Genomic DNA, 15333 nt, shown 5'->3' on the forward strand with positions numbered 1-15333 from the left:
GGCAACCCTATCACTATTCTTTATGATAACCATCTCTTGAAATTCTGTGTTACCAAGTAAAGGGGGGTAAAGTGTGTTCCTTTTTTCAGATACTTCATTAAATAAAGCTTCAAATAAATTAATTGGATAACCCTTTTCCAAAAACAATTCCTTTAAATATTCACATTCCCTATGGTAAAGGCTATCCATACTGCAGATTCTCGATGCTCTTATTAGTTGACCTTTTATGATCCCTTTCTTTTGATACAGTGGGTGGTTGCTTTCAAAATGCAACAACATGTTTGAGTATGTGTTTTTTCTAAAAATAAAAAATTCAAACTGTTTAGATATGTTGTTCTTCCTTAAAGTTATATCCAAATAGTGTAATTCATAAGGATTAATTTTGTATGTAAATCTTAAAAAGCTGGTAGAGGAATTAATGTGTTGCATACATTTTTCAAATTCAATAATACCACCTGTCCATAAAATACAAATATCGTCCAGGAATCTTTTGTAATGTACAATATGTTTTGCCCAACTTGATGAAAAAATAAATTTACTTTCCCAGAAGTGTAAAACCAGATTTGAATAGGCCGTGGCACAAGGTGTGCCCATTGCAACCCCTTTTTTCTTCTTGAATAATTCTCCATTAAAAATAATGAAGTTGTTGTTTAAAATAACTTCCATAAACTCCACTATTAAATTTATTATGCCACTACTAAAATCTGATTTCTCAATAAGTATTCTACTGAACCATTCTATACCGATGGTATGAGGGATGCTAGGGAATAAATCCAGTATATCAATGGTAATCAAGTAGCTAGTCTTGTCAAAAAGTTCACTTTTGATTCCTTTCAAAAATTCCCATGAATCCTTGCAAAGGCATTGTATTGTTGAAACAAGCTTTTTGGTGGCAATGTCAATAAATTTGCCTAATGGTTCAGTGATCCCTTTGGCACCAGCAACTATAGGTCTAAATTTTAAGGGGTCCAGGCCTTTATGAACTTTTGGAATGCCAAATATAATTGGCGTTAATGGTTTGTGCACATAAAGATAATTAAATAGTTTTTGCATCAAATGGTCATTAAGCATGAACTTAATTTTTGCATATGCAACATTTCTTTCATTAATGGAAACCTCTGAATATTTATCAGTATCATGTAAAATGTTGGAAATGTGTGCTTCATATTCATGTTTGTACATGAGAACCACCCCACCACCTTTGTCCGGTTTCATTGGTCTGATTCCCTCATTTTTGAAGCACTTTATAGTTTCAAAATAATCCCTTGTGAAATTCTTAACATTGTGCTCCATTTTGTTTGTTGCAAAACTTCTAAACTCAGTTTCTACCATGTCCTCAAAAACTTTTAAGACAGGGTGGAGTGGTGGATTAAAAGTACTTGCTCTTTGGAAGGGATTGTTAACTTTCTGCTCACCTTTAAAGTAAATATTCAGATTCATGTTTCTGGTGAATAATTTCAGATCCAAAATAGTTTTTGGGATATTAATGGGTTTCTCAGGTACAAAGTGAAAGCCCTTTTTAAATAATTCAAAAAATAGGTTATTCACCTGCACTTCAGTATAATTATAAATGGAAAAGTTGCCCTGCTTTACCACCGTACAGGTTGGCAAGTGAATTGTCTCTATCACTGGAGAGGACCCTGGAGCAACTATCTCCTGAATTTGCTCCACCCCTGGGCTGACTGGTTTGTTTCTCCGTATGTTTGTCTCCCTGGGGCTTGGTGAAAACCCTGATTTTCCACCTGGTTTGCTTTATAAGGTGGTCTTCCTCCCCTTTTCGGGGTATAAGAATTATTTTGAACATCATACCCTTCATACCACTCATTACGTGTCCCTCTAGATAAATTTCCATAATTATGTTTCCTGGGAAAGGACCTGTCAGTTCCCTTAGAAAAAATATATGCTACACCATTATTGTAGTCCTGCAAATCCCTTTCCAGCTTCCTAATCTTCCTTTGCACAATCCTATCACAATGCTTGTCTACCTCAATAAATGTTTTTTCATAATCCCTTTTCATACCCGAAAAATTGCTGTTATCGGTAATGCTGGCATTAAGAGAATCAATGTCAGCAAGAAGTGCATCTGATTTGCATTCATAATCTACTACCATAAGTTTCAACAGTTCCAGGCCTGTTCTATTATACAAATCTGAAATTCCTTTAAATAAATTCGAACCTGGAACTGCATTGTTAGGCATTTTATTGAAGCGCAGCCCTTTTGGTATGCGCTCCACTCTAATGCACTCATTTAGATACTCTATTTCTAACTGAACAGTTTTAAAGGCATAGAGTTTGTTATTAAATTCTAATACAAGTTGTTCAAGCTGAGCGTTATTGGTATTATAATTCTTGTTGAAGTTTACAGTACCTTCAGCAAACCTATAATGTTTGCTAGTCCATTTCTTGATGTTAAAATCATTTATTACGGCTCCTTGTTTTGGCGCCAAACTGGGACCCTTTGCCTGCTGCTCCTGTGTCGAATGACAAGATTCGCGAAAATCATCCGTAATATCTGAAAAAGTGTTCCTTTTTCGTTTCACCACGGGTTCATGGTTGTCCCTCACAGGTTCATGATTGACCCTCAGGTTCTGTTGGTTGGGCGGCAAACCTGTTGTAGCGTTACTGCTTCCATTAAGTAAAAGTCCGCTTAACTGTGAAAGCAGACAGATTACTTGCTTGAACTCCCCTCTGGTGTCATCAATATTCAGAATGGCAGGAGTGTTACTGAAGTCCACGGTACCTGGATTCTCGGCCATGCTACTTAAACCAGACAGCAAATCAGTAGAAAACAGAGCGGATAAACCAGGAAACAACAGCTCACGGCCAAAGCAATCACAAGGACCTGGAAACGGATAATGTACTTCAAAAGCTCCTTTATTTCACTTTTAACATCCACAAGTAGAAACACAGCTCTCCAAACTGAAAACAAGCAATATGGCTCTCCCAGGCTTTATCAAGACAACCATAAATGGGAATGTACTTCCTTTATATATATTTGCCTTTACCCCTACTTCTTTAATTATATTGTTGCACTTAATTAATTAAATTTTATTGGTTACACAGCCAATTGGTATTTTAAAAATTCTGATAGTTAATACTCTTTCAAGCATTTAAAAGCTTTAGAGATGATCTAAAAAAACACAATAAAACCACATACTTTGACAACATTTTTTAACAACATTTTTTAACAATGTTTTTAGCAGCATTATAGGGTCCATAAATTAATTTAATTTATTATATAGCATACCTTACTTGTAAAAAATTTCATTTATAAACCTAAATAAATAAATAAATAGATATAATATATAAATATTATTAAATTAATGTATGTATCATACCCAAAGCGTAAAAAAGTAATTTTATAAAACATATCTTTTAAGCATAATAAATAAACAAATATATAAATATGTATAAAATATATGTATAAAATACTTTCTATATCAATATTGTACTTAAATAAAGAATTCCTATTCCAAAAGTTATTCAAACATCTAAAAATGTACAAATGCATTTTAACATTCTGCATATACATTCCTATATAATGCAAAGTAAATGAAATGTATAAAAATACATATTGTAACCTTGTTTACAAAAACCCAATGTCAAAAATCCATTACTATTCAACCCTTATTATTAAAAAGTGTTATAATAATCACTTCATTAACATTATACACTTACAAACCTACTTGTGAAAATAATTCTATTACAATTTAGATCTTCGCAACTTCAGGGCACTATTAATGCTTATGGCATCATTAAGGCCTGGTGGTTTTGTGGCATTTAATTTTAATTGCCATAACAATTCCTTATGTTCCAGAGATGTCTCCCAGTCACCTCCTCTTACACTATTGAATACTTGCTCTAACACAAAAATTTTAAGCACATATTCTTACAAGTCAGAGAATGCTTATAAAATGCATTCGATTCCTTCTTATTCTTAATTTCATAAATGTGCTCATATACCCTTCTTTTTAGGGTCCTTTCAGTTTTTCCAACATAAAAACATAAACAGTGCTGACAAAATCCCAAGTAAACCACACCTTTTGAATTACAATTAAAATGGCCAGATGGAAATAAATTTGTATTTCTAGATTTTAAATAGATACCCTTATTGTTTAATATATAACAACATTGGTTACAAGAATTGCATTTATAAGTTCCTCTAGCAGGTTGATTCCTATTATTATTGGGTGGTACATCCCTCTCTAGTAATTCTTTCAAATTGCAGTCCCTTCTTCTAATAAATTGAGGTTTACTGGGAATACTTTTCTTGAGGTCTTCATTAATAAAGAGCATAGGCCAAAATCTATTAATGGTGTTCTCGATTTCAGCATTATTACTACTGTATGTATATGAAAAGGAAGGTTTGGCTACCCTATCACTATTCTTTATGCTAACCATCTCTTGAAATTCTGTGTTACCAAGTAAAGGGGGGTAAAGTGTGTTCCTTTTTTGAGATACTTCATTAAATAAAGCTTCAAATAAATTAATTGGATAACCCTTTTCCAAAAACAATTCCTTTAAATATTCACATTCCCTATGGTAAAGGCTATCCGTACTGCAGATTCTCGATGCTCTTATTAGTTGACCTTTTATGATCCCTTTCTTTTGATACAGTGGGTGGTTGCTTTCAAAATGCAACAACATGTTTGAGTATGTGTTTTTTCTAAAAATAAAAGATTCAAACTGTTTAGATATGTTGTTCTTCCTTAAAGTTATATCCAAATAGTGTAATTCATAAGGATTAATTTTGTATGTAAATCTTAAAAAGCTGGTAGAGGAATTAATGTGTTGCATAAATTTTTCAAATTCAGTAATATCACCTGTCCATAAAATACAAATATCATCCAGGAATCTTTTGTAATGTACAATATTTTTTGCCCAACTTGATGAAAAAATAAATTTACTTTCCCAGAAGTGTAAAACCAGATTTGAATAGGCCGTGGCACAAGGTGTGCCCATTGCAACCCCTTTTTTCTGCTTGAATAATTCTCCATTAAAAATAATGAAGTTGTTGTTTAAAATAACTTCCATAAACTCCACTATTAAATTTATTATGCCACTACTAAAATCTGATTTCTCAATAAGTATTCTACTGAACCATTCTATACCGATGGTATGAGGGATGCTAGGGAATAAATCCACTATATCAATGGTAATCAAGTAGCTAGTCTTGTCAAAAAGTTCACTTTTGATTCCTTTCAAAAATTCCCATGAATCCTTGCAAAGGCATTGTATTGTTGAAACAAGCTTTTTGGTGGCAATGTCAATAAATTTGCCTAATGGTTCAGTGATCCCTTTGGCACCAGCAACTATAGGTCTAAATTTTAAGGGGTCCAGGCCTTTATGAACTTTTGGAATGCCAAATATAATTGGTGTTAATGGTTTGTGCACATAAAGATAATTAAATAGTTTTTGCATCAAATGGTCATTAAGCATGAACTTAATTTTTGCATATGCAACATTTCTTTCATTAATGGAAACCTCTGAATATTTATCAGTATCATGTAAAATGTTGGAAATGTGTGCTTTGGGTATGATACATACATTAATTTAATAATATTTATATATTATATCTATTTATTTATTTATTTAGGTTTATAAATATTTTTTTTACAAGTAAGGTATGCTATATAATAAATTAAATTAATTTATGGACCCTATAATGCTGCTAAAAAACGTTGTTAAAAAATGTTGTTAAAAAATGTTGTCAAAGTATGTGGTTTTATTGTGTTTTTTTAGATCATCTCTAAAGCTTTTAAATGCTTGAAAGAGTATTAACTATCAGAATTTTTAAAATACCAATTGGCTGTGTAACCAATAAAATTTAATTAATTAAGTGCAACAATATAATTAAAGAAGTAGGGGTAAAGGCAAATATATGTAAAGGAAGTACATTCCCATTTATGGTTGTCTTGATAAAGCCTGGGAGAGCCCGGGCGAAAGCGCTTGACGATATTGCTTGTTTTCAGTTTGGAGAGCTGTGTTTCTACTTGTGGATGTTAAAAGTGAAATAAAGGAGCTTTTGAAGTACATTATCCGTTTCCAGGTCCTTGTGATTGCTAAACAAACTGTGATATCTGTACATCTGTACAGCCCACAGGCACAGTTCTTTAACCACATTGTGAGGACTAACACTTTCTTCACATGAGGTATTACTTTGCATGTTGACATGTTCCCTAGTAGAGGTACAATTACAATCACTTTACTGTGTTCTAAGTAGTGAAAAAGGTTTTCATGGAATGTAACAGACTTTCACTTACCATACTGCTCCTACTTGGTCATGGTTGTTTTCCATCTTATGTCCTGCATTGCTGCCATCACGCCATTGTGCAGATCAGTCAAGAACAGGTCAATGCCATCTTCATTTAGGTGAACTCTGTTATTTGGGAAAAGGTGATCATCTTCTGCAGTGATGCTATTATGAATGATTGCTGATCCGCCGACCCTGAGAATCAATCCACGCATGAACCCATTCTGTAACCATCTGGCCTTGTGTGCTGCCTGTTGGCTGTTTGCATATCTCCAGTTCTGGTGAGGAATTATGTCAGACAACACAAAATGACAGCATGACTACCACGACTGCATGCATTCAAAAATCTCCTTGATTTGAAACCTCAGCTCTCCAAGTGGATGAGTGATGACATAATTCCCTCCACTATGCAAGACAAGAATGTCACACTCAGGGTAGATGGAACACTTCTCTTCCAACAACCGCAGGAGTCCACCCCAATGCATAACTCTTGCAGTCCACTGTACCTTCACATTAGATGTGGGGAAGCTCAGGTTGTAGTATTTATATTCCCAGAGGCATGTCTGGCAGCCCAGTGAACCTAGGAATGGCCACACACCCATACTTTTACATGTTGTTCCCCTGTTCTTGAAGCCATGTCACTGTCACAAGGTAGAAATACCTGCACAGGGAAAAAAATGAAAATCGGTTACTGATGATATTTAAGGGATTTATTGCATTACTACAACATGAATATGAATATAATATACATTACCTTGTTTGCCTGTTGGAATCTTCACTGCTATCCACATAGGCATTCTTTTTGTTCATTATTTGCAAAGATGATGCAGAGGTACATACCTAACAACTGGAAAACCATCAGCTCACACACACTATCAGATTAGTAGGAGACAGAAATCACTGTAAACATACACATTCTTGGTGTAGCCAACATACTACTGAATGGGTAGTGACAAAGGGCTACAGAAAGGGCACATGCAGAGAGAAAAAGCAGGGTAAGGACTGCCTCTCCACTAATGAACAGAGGAGAGGCAAAGGACTCCAAAGGCACTCGTGGTCATCTGATTTGTTTGATACCTGTGCTGGCTATCCACTCAGACTGCTGATACCTGTACTGACTCATGACCTACTTCAGTGTCAACAGTCTGCCTTACCGCTGCCTTTTCACTTTACATGTGTCCATTCAGCAATGGAGATAAGGAATCAAAGGCAGACATAATGTAGTGTTTCTTGCCCTGACCTGCATACCTTTACTGTACCAGAGTGGAGGGAGAGTGAAAGGAAAGCCATAGAAAAAGCACATCACAAAAGAACAAGACGTACCAAGACTCTTTCTTATTGTAGGTGGCCTTTTGGGGAGGGACTGATGGCATCAGTCCTGGACTCTTAAAACCAAGCATATACAGGAAAGCAGCACAGTGGGACTGAGATGAAGAGTCTCCAAGTTCCCCACTGCCATCCAGGATGATCCTAAGAGTTATGGTGTCGAGGTGTGGCACCCACTGATGCACATCACACTATGTGCCTTTCCTGCTGCCAGCAATGCGCAACATCTTTATGGCCATGGTACTCACCGAAGCATTCAACACACAGGTTGATATTGCAAGTCAGGCATCCTTATGATGGTTCAGCATGTTTATCCTTGCTGGTACAGTTTTTGTATCTTGATTTCTGCCATTTCACTGGAAAGTGTGAGCCATGCTCAAATCGGCTCATGGGCTCTGGGATAGTAATCTCATAGGTTCATAGGTTCATACTAGGCTATCTGCCCTAGGGCATTTATAAGCCTAGCCAGAGTGTGTATGGCTTTCGCCACCCATTTTAAATTAATTTTGCTATGCCCTTTTTAGAGGTTAGTATACTGTGCCTCTGTCTAACAGTGACACAGAAGTGATACCCGGGGTAAACCTACGATCCCCCATCCACTCATCAAGATTCCTCTTGAAGAGAGTCAATGAGGGACTCTGCCTAACCTCGGTGCATATTTTCCTCTTCTTGTAACTGGCAAGGAGATGCAAGCCAAGGTCTCTTTGAAACTGTAACTGTGTTGCTGGAATAGCACATCTAGAGTGTGACAGTTGCTGGTGGCTGTTACTTTCACAAAATATAATGAAAGCATTGACTATGGCTACATCTCATAAGAACCAGGAGAAGTGCAGCCACCATTTGCGGACCTTCCTAGCAGTTGGATAATGTGTCCTGAGCTGATCTGCTTGGTCCACACCATTCATGTAAGTCTTGTACATGTTTACAACTGGTGGACATGGCACCAATGTCTTTATTCCATCACGCTTTCTCCTGTGTGCGCTGGAGACTGACAAGGTTGGGTTACAGTTAGTTGATAGGCAGAATACTGGGTTGCTATCCTTCATTCAGTAGCTAGCAGTGGTCCACTCTGCAACTGCTTGTAGTACCCTTGAGGTGCTTTTCCAATGGCCTGTCTGTTGAATGGTAGAGGCCATCCTGATCTATTGGTGTGCATGGTTCCACAGCAGTATGGACCATCTTGCAGCAATTGCTGTGCAAGCGGGACAGAGGTAAAAAAGTTATCAAAGTAAATGTGATGCTTCTTGCCAATCAGACCCTAGTTAAGTCAACCACAGCTCAGTGTGCCAGTCTGACCTTTGTATTCTGCACTGCTTTTCTAGTGTATCCCTGGAATTCACGTATACACCCATTAATACCCACACCTTAATGCCATACCTCTCTGGCTTACTAGGCATAAACTGTCAAATGTCAAATGTCCACGGAAGCTGACCATGGCTTAATCTACAGTTACCTCATGATGCACATTCTACCGTGTCCTGCATGCATGAAGTACTGCATCCAGTACTGGCCGTACATGATGTAGCTTGTCATAACCCACAGAGCCCTGTGGTAGGCTCTGATGATTGTCGTTGCAGTTTGAAATACTATTGAATTTTTTCAAACCTCTCTCGGGTCATGTAGTCAGCTATTGGGAAGTGACCATATACCTGGTGTGTTTCCCAGTACTGCCTGTATTCAGAAACATGTACAACAGACATGTATATTCTGACACCTAGAAATGTGCGTATTTCTCCTGGACAAACAGGACTCCACTGCATACCAACCTTGCCTGCTGCGGCCTGCCTCTCTGCAGCATAGTGATTGTTTTCATTGGCAATGAGGATGTACAGCTCCTCTGGCAACATCAAATTCAGGACATCCATCTCTGTGCTGAGTCCAAGTTGTTTACAGAGCCTACTAGACCCACAAAGTAATCAATCTGTACTGCTGTGAGGCGTTTCTCCCACGTGATCTTACATGATGGACATGTTCAGCATATCTTACTGGTTAGCCTGGAGCACTTGTAAACAGGAATTCCTGTATGGTTCATTGATGGTGCTCTCTCATCTGTGTCAGTAGAAACTGTATTGCATGAACTTGCTACTGAAGTACCAACAGATGTTCCATGCTGAGGCACAATCAAATCCTTGCCTGACAAGGAGCTATTTCCACTCAGATCTAGTGGAGTTTCTCCATCCCAATCCACATACTCTGGACTAATTTGAACCTCATGTACAGTGGAAGGCACATCCACATCCTTTTCAACACTTGCACTGTCATGGACTGTGGAGGGCTTCACAGGTCTGTCACTGCTACCACCTGCATTCTTGAACACAGATAAAGGCAATTCACCATCTGTGTCAAAATCAGAATGCACTGGGTGACCATTGTGTATGCCACCCTTCCTTAGCAGTGCAAGTGGTACCTCATCCTCACTATCATGGTCAGTTTCGTCATCAGTGGTCTGGTCTTCTGTGACAAGTTGTACTGGTCTGTCAGGAATAGCTGGCACAAGGGCATCATCCGTATCACAGGCAATGGCCTTCTCACGTAGACGTGTGAGTGGAATCTCATCGTCTGTGTCATAATCCTCATCCTCACTCTGTTTGGCATTTTGTGGTGGCTCAAGGTCCATACCCATGTCTGAACCACTGCTACAACCTTCAGAGTCTGTTTCCTCACCCAACAGGTAAAGTCTGCTTGATTTCTCCTCAAGAGATGGCATCTTCTTTGGGGGACTTGTTGATTTCCACTTGAAATTACAGCTGAAAAGCACAAGAGTATAGAGCATTCTGATGTTATATACCTGCACAGAGGGAGGTGAAAAGCAACACACCAGAACACTTTACAGTGACTGTGTGATACAAGAAATTACTACATGATACAATGCTCACTTGCAGTAGTTCAGAAACATTTGAGCCATGTAACCACAATGGGTACATAATATATATCTCAAAATACAAAAAGTTCTAAAAATGACAGAAACTGGTGGGGGGACCTTAAAAATGACACCACATAGACAGAAATCCAAATTTGCCTTGTGCATTCATCAATGTGATAACGACTTCCATTTATGTGTATAACCTGAGAGTTTTACCTGACAAGTGAGAATGAGTGAGTATTATACTGTAACTGCAGTTATTGTTAAAATGTGATAATGACCTGCATTTACTGCAAGGTTCCGCATGTTCAAACAAAGGTGATAATTGCTGCACAAAACCTGTTGATTAGGCATTCATTATATTCCTGGTGCAGATGTTATGTAACATGGAGTCATTACCAGTTGTTAGAAGACCAGAGGAATTCACTGAAAACATTATAAAACATTATATTAGTGCACCCTTCCTCCCACTGTCCCACCTAAATTCCACACATGACTCAGAGCCATGAATATTGCCCATAATATATGGTTGGTCCATGCTGGTCAGAAACAGAAATACAGTCAGAAATATCTAAATTATGTGGTTCATCCATTAAAGAATTACTCCAAAGGTAGTACTTCATTTTATCTCACTCTTCTGTCTGCAAATACTATTGTTTTTTATCATACCTTTGTATATTTATTTCACTATTTATTTATCATACCATTGCAAATTTATTTGTATTTATTTAACATTTATTTACCGGGAAACTGATTTGACTTCAAACTCTCTGAAGCAGTTAGTCTCCTCCCCAACAAGGGGTAATAAATTCCTGAACTTATATGGAGCAGCTTTGTTCCCTACCTGCAGCCAGTTATTCCTGGGTCAAATCAAATCAGAAATTGGTTACATTCCGTAAAAGACTGAAGCCATAATAATAATAAACATAATCTAATACATGCCTCTCAAACTCTTTGCACAATAAATCTGGACAAAGTCTAAAATAAAGGGGGGGGGGGCAAAGGCACCAAAATAGGGACCGATTATAAATACTGCTGTTGTAGACTTAGAAAGTTGCTAGAATAACATTTCCCTTAGCATGCATTTTCTGAAGGAAATGAAGTCTGAAACACAAATGTATGACATTATTTAGTTATTTCAATCCTCGGTTCTTTGCCAGAAAACCACTAATTTTATGAGGAATAGGCCAAAAATATGAGGCAAAAATCTGGACAGTTGAGAGGTATGTCTAATATGTTAAACAAAAATGCTTAGAATGCTAGTCTGCTAAAACTGAGTAATGACTTCGCTAAAGTCACCATGATGGCCCAATTGCTTACACAGAATTCTTTACCATCTCCATTGTATGCAAATGTAAACGGCTGGATAAATGGAATGCCAAACATAAAAAGAAATTCTATAGGGGGTCCTTTACATGAATCAGTTTTATAACAGAAGAAAAGCTCATAGCATGCAAAAATAAATTTAACTCTCAAGATTCTGAACACATTCTTTCTATATAGGGAACTGTGGACAACGAATAAGTCAATCAGACCCAGATATGAGGTAAAAAAAGACACAGAGGTGAAGGATAAACCAAAAGCTTTCGTTAACCATGTTATAAACCTCAGAAACAATGAACTTGACTGTGATGAGCTAATAGCAAGTGATATAACATGTTATTCACAATACTGTGACAGTTTTTCAGCACTAGCAGCAGGCAAGTAAAATATTATATTTCTTACAATACAGCTCCGCAGCATTTTTTTACACACGGTATGCATCATTACATTTTTACATTGTAGGAAGCATTAAAATCATGGCATGATATCACAACTGAGATGCACATTTTTTTCTGAGCAAATTTTATGACAGAAATGACCAAACAGCCATGAAATGGTGAGCAGCAGAAGACAAGCAAAGTTGTTCATAATATTACTCTAACTATGGCAGGGCAAAGCGTAACTGCTCGAGGTGCAAACTGCTAAAGGGCACAAGCGTGGTGAAAGAAAATTTGCTAATTGCATGCAAGCCAGTAAAGAGACTGATTTAGCATCTGTGGCTGATATTGCAAGTGGTTATAACAGCATATGAGGAAACAAATTATCAGAGACCATGCAGTGATATAAAATCTGAATTCTGCTATTTACAGAACTGTTCAAGCTTTCGTAAACTCCTGTAGTTTATCAAGTAGAAAATATCACAATGAAACAGTGACTAAATATCTTGTAGAAAAAGTCACAAGTGACTTCACTAAGTGTTCTACTTTTCAAAGCATTATTACATTTCTTATATCAGCAGTATATTCTAAAACACAACTACAGTCATGTAACAAACAAAAATGCAGACATTTTTGTACTCTTTTGTGCTTGTCTAATATATATACATACTGAACTAAAAGAATGACATAATTCTTGCCAAGTGAGTTCATACTGCATCCACGCCATAAATGTTAGGTATTAGAATGCCACTGTCTAGCTATAACATTGGAAAAACTGCTGCTGGATGACCATCAAAGCAGCTTACTTTTCCTGACAAATATGGACTGCAGCTGATAAAACTACATTGGAATGTTAATATTTTTAGTTAAAGACAGGGTGACTCAGCACACCAGTCCCATCTGTATGCCCTGAGTCATCACAGAAGTGATGACTCAGCCACCCTTCTCAACTTTTCTAAGGCATTCAACACCATTTCCCATAGCCTACTTTTGTCTAAAAAACTCTCGCAACTCAATCTCTCCTCCTCTTCCATCAATTGGTTCTCCACTTACCTCTCAAATAGGCAGCAAGCTGTCAAGTGGAATAATTGCACCTCTTCTTACCTTGACACTCTAACAGGTGTTCCCCAAGGCTCTATCCTGGGACCTTTACTATTTAACATTTTCATTAACGACTTTCATCTCTGTATCCCAAACACTAAACTAGTCCAATATGCAGATGATTCTACTAGCATCTGCTCAGCTGACTCTCTCCCCAAACTCATGCATGCAACTCAAGTCACCTTCAACAACACTGAGACGTGGATGCTTAATAACCACCTTGCTCTTAATGCAGCAAAAACAAAAATTATGATCTTTACCCCATCTAAGACCATCAAATTAGACAAACACTCCTTCACCATATTAAGCCAACACAGGACCCCTATTGAAGTAGTCCCCTGCACTAAGCTCCTAGGTGTTCATATTGATGAACAACTAAAGTTTTGACATTCGTCTTTAAGCCAGCATAAAGAAAACCCACCAGAAGCTCGGAATGCTTTATCATCATAATTGCTTCTGAACTCCTTCATCCAAGCTTGCTCTCGCTAATACCTAACTCCTCCCTCCCTCACCTATGCTGCCGCTATCCTTATCAATCTACAAACCACACTTAAGGCTAAACTGGCATCCTGTTACAAAAAAATTGCCAAATTTCCCACCAGTTCCAAATCCTCCTCACACCATTGTGTCATCTTACGGTCCCTGAATTGGCTAGAACTCCCCAACTATCTCCTGTACATTCAGCTTCCTACTGTCCACAACCTTATGTTTAAGCCAGTACAATACCCCTCTCTCTCACCCATCCTTACCTTACATCTCCCTGACCAATCACTTAGGTCCAACAATCAGAATCTACTCAAGGTTTCCAAACCCATACATACTCCTGGGCAACTACTACTGTCATTTTCCCTAGCACGTAAATGGAATTTACTTCCTCCCCATATCTGCACTGTCCAGAACCTCTCCTCTTTCAAGACTCTAACCCACTCACATCTCTCCTCTACTTGGGAATGCTCCTGCTCCCACCCCTCCTAATCTCCCCATCTTCTCCCCATATCCCCCCCTCTTTTCCCCTAACCCACAACTCTATCAATATAATGACCTCTTCCCCTCCTCTTCTCTTGGAACATCTTTTTCCTCTTCTATCCCTAACACATCTTTGGATTTTTAATTCACCCAAAATTGAATTCTCACCATCTCAGGTAGTTCAAAATCTATTATCATTGCAAACTATAATGATACTGCAACACTGCTCATGATACATAAACTTGATTTTGTAAATATTAGACTACACCACTAGATCAGGGATTTCTAACATATTTTTCAACGTCTGATGATCCTGCTTATACAATCACTTTGTATAATTCTATACCACCTCACAGTGATTTTATTGACTTTGTATTAACTTTTGTTTTTGTTGATTCTATTGACTTTATTGATTTAAATTATATTAATTCTTGTGTTTTTTTATGTCTGTACATGGAGCTTTTCTCCCTGGGCCTCCATTGAAAAAGGGCTCATTTCAGCCCAATGGGCTCTCCTGGTTAACAAAATGCAAATAAATAAAATAAAAAAAAAAGTAACACTGAGCCAAGCTACTCAACTTGTCTTCCTCCCTAAGCCTCAAAATAAGGACAAAATCATCTTGCTCTTCTCAGATGTTTGTAGACAATTGAGTTACTATCTAGACAGACGTCAACCTTTTGGAAGATTAGATCAGTTTTATCTGCTTTGCAGAAAGCAGACATGGATTGCTTGTAACACAATGAACTATTTCAAAGTAGCTTAGCATATGACATTAACTTTTACAGTAAAAAAAATGAAAACCATTGAAAAATTCTGACTCCAGCAAGGGGCACTGCAGCTACCACTCCTTGCAACGGGTTAATGGCCTGGATACTCTATAAGCAAACACTTGGTCCTCATTTCACATAGTATCATATCTATAACGGTTGACTACAATATCTAGGGCAAGGTCTGAGTTTGCTTCTTCCTGCAAACAATGAGTCAGTTTCCCTACCTTCACTAGAAAAGCACTGGGAAAGTTCCCTGTAACTTACCACTGTAATAGTAACACATCTGTTGTCTTACTGTTCTGCAAATATACAGAGATCAGTATATATTTTTTGGTTTTATAATTTGCACTCTGA

The sequence above is a fragment of the Protopterus annectens genome, chromosome 2.part2 (genome assembly GCF_019279795.1).
Source record: "Protopterus annectens isolate FY-2018-M chromosome 2.part2, PAN1.0, whole genome shotgun sequence".
In the NCBI taxonomy this organism is placed as follows: domain Eukaryota; kingdom Metazoa; phylum Chordata; order Ceratodontiformes; family Protopteridae; genus Protopterus; species Protopterus annectens.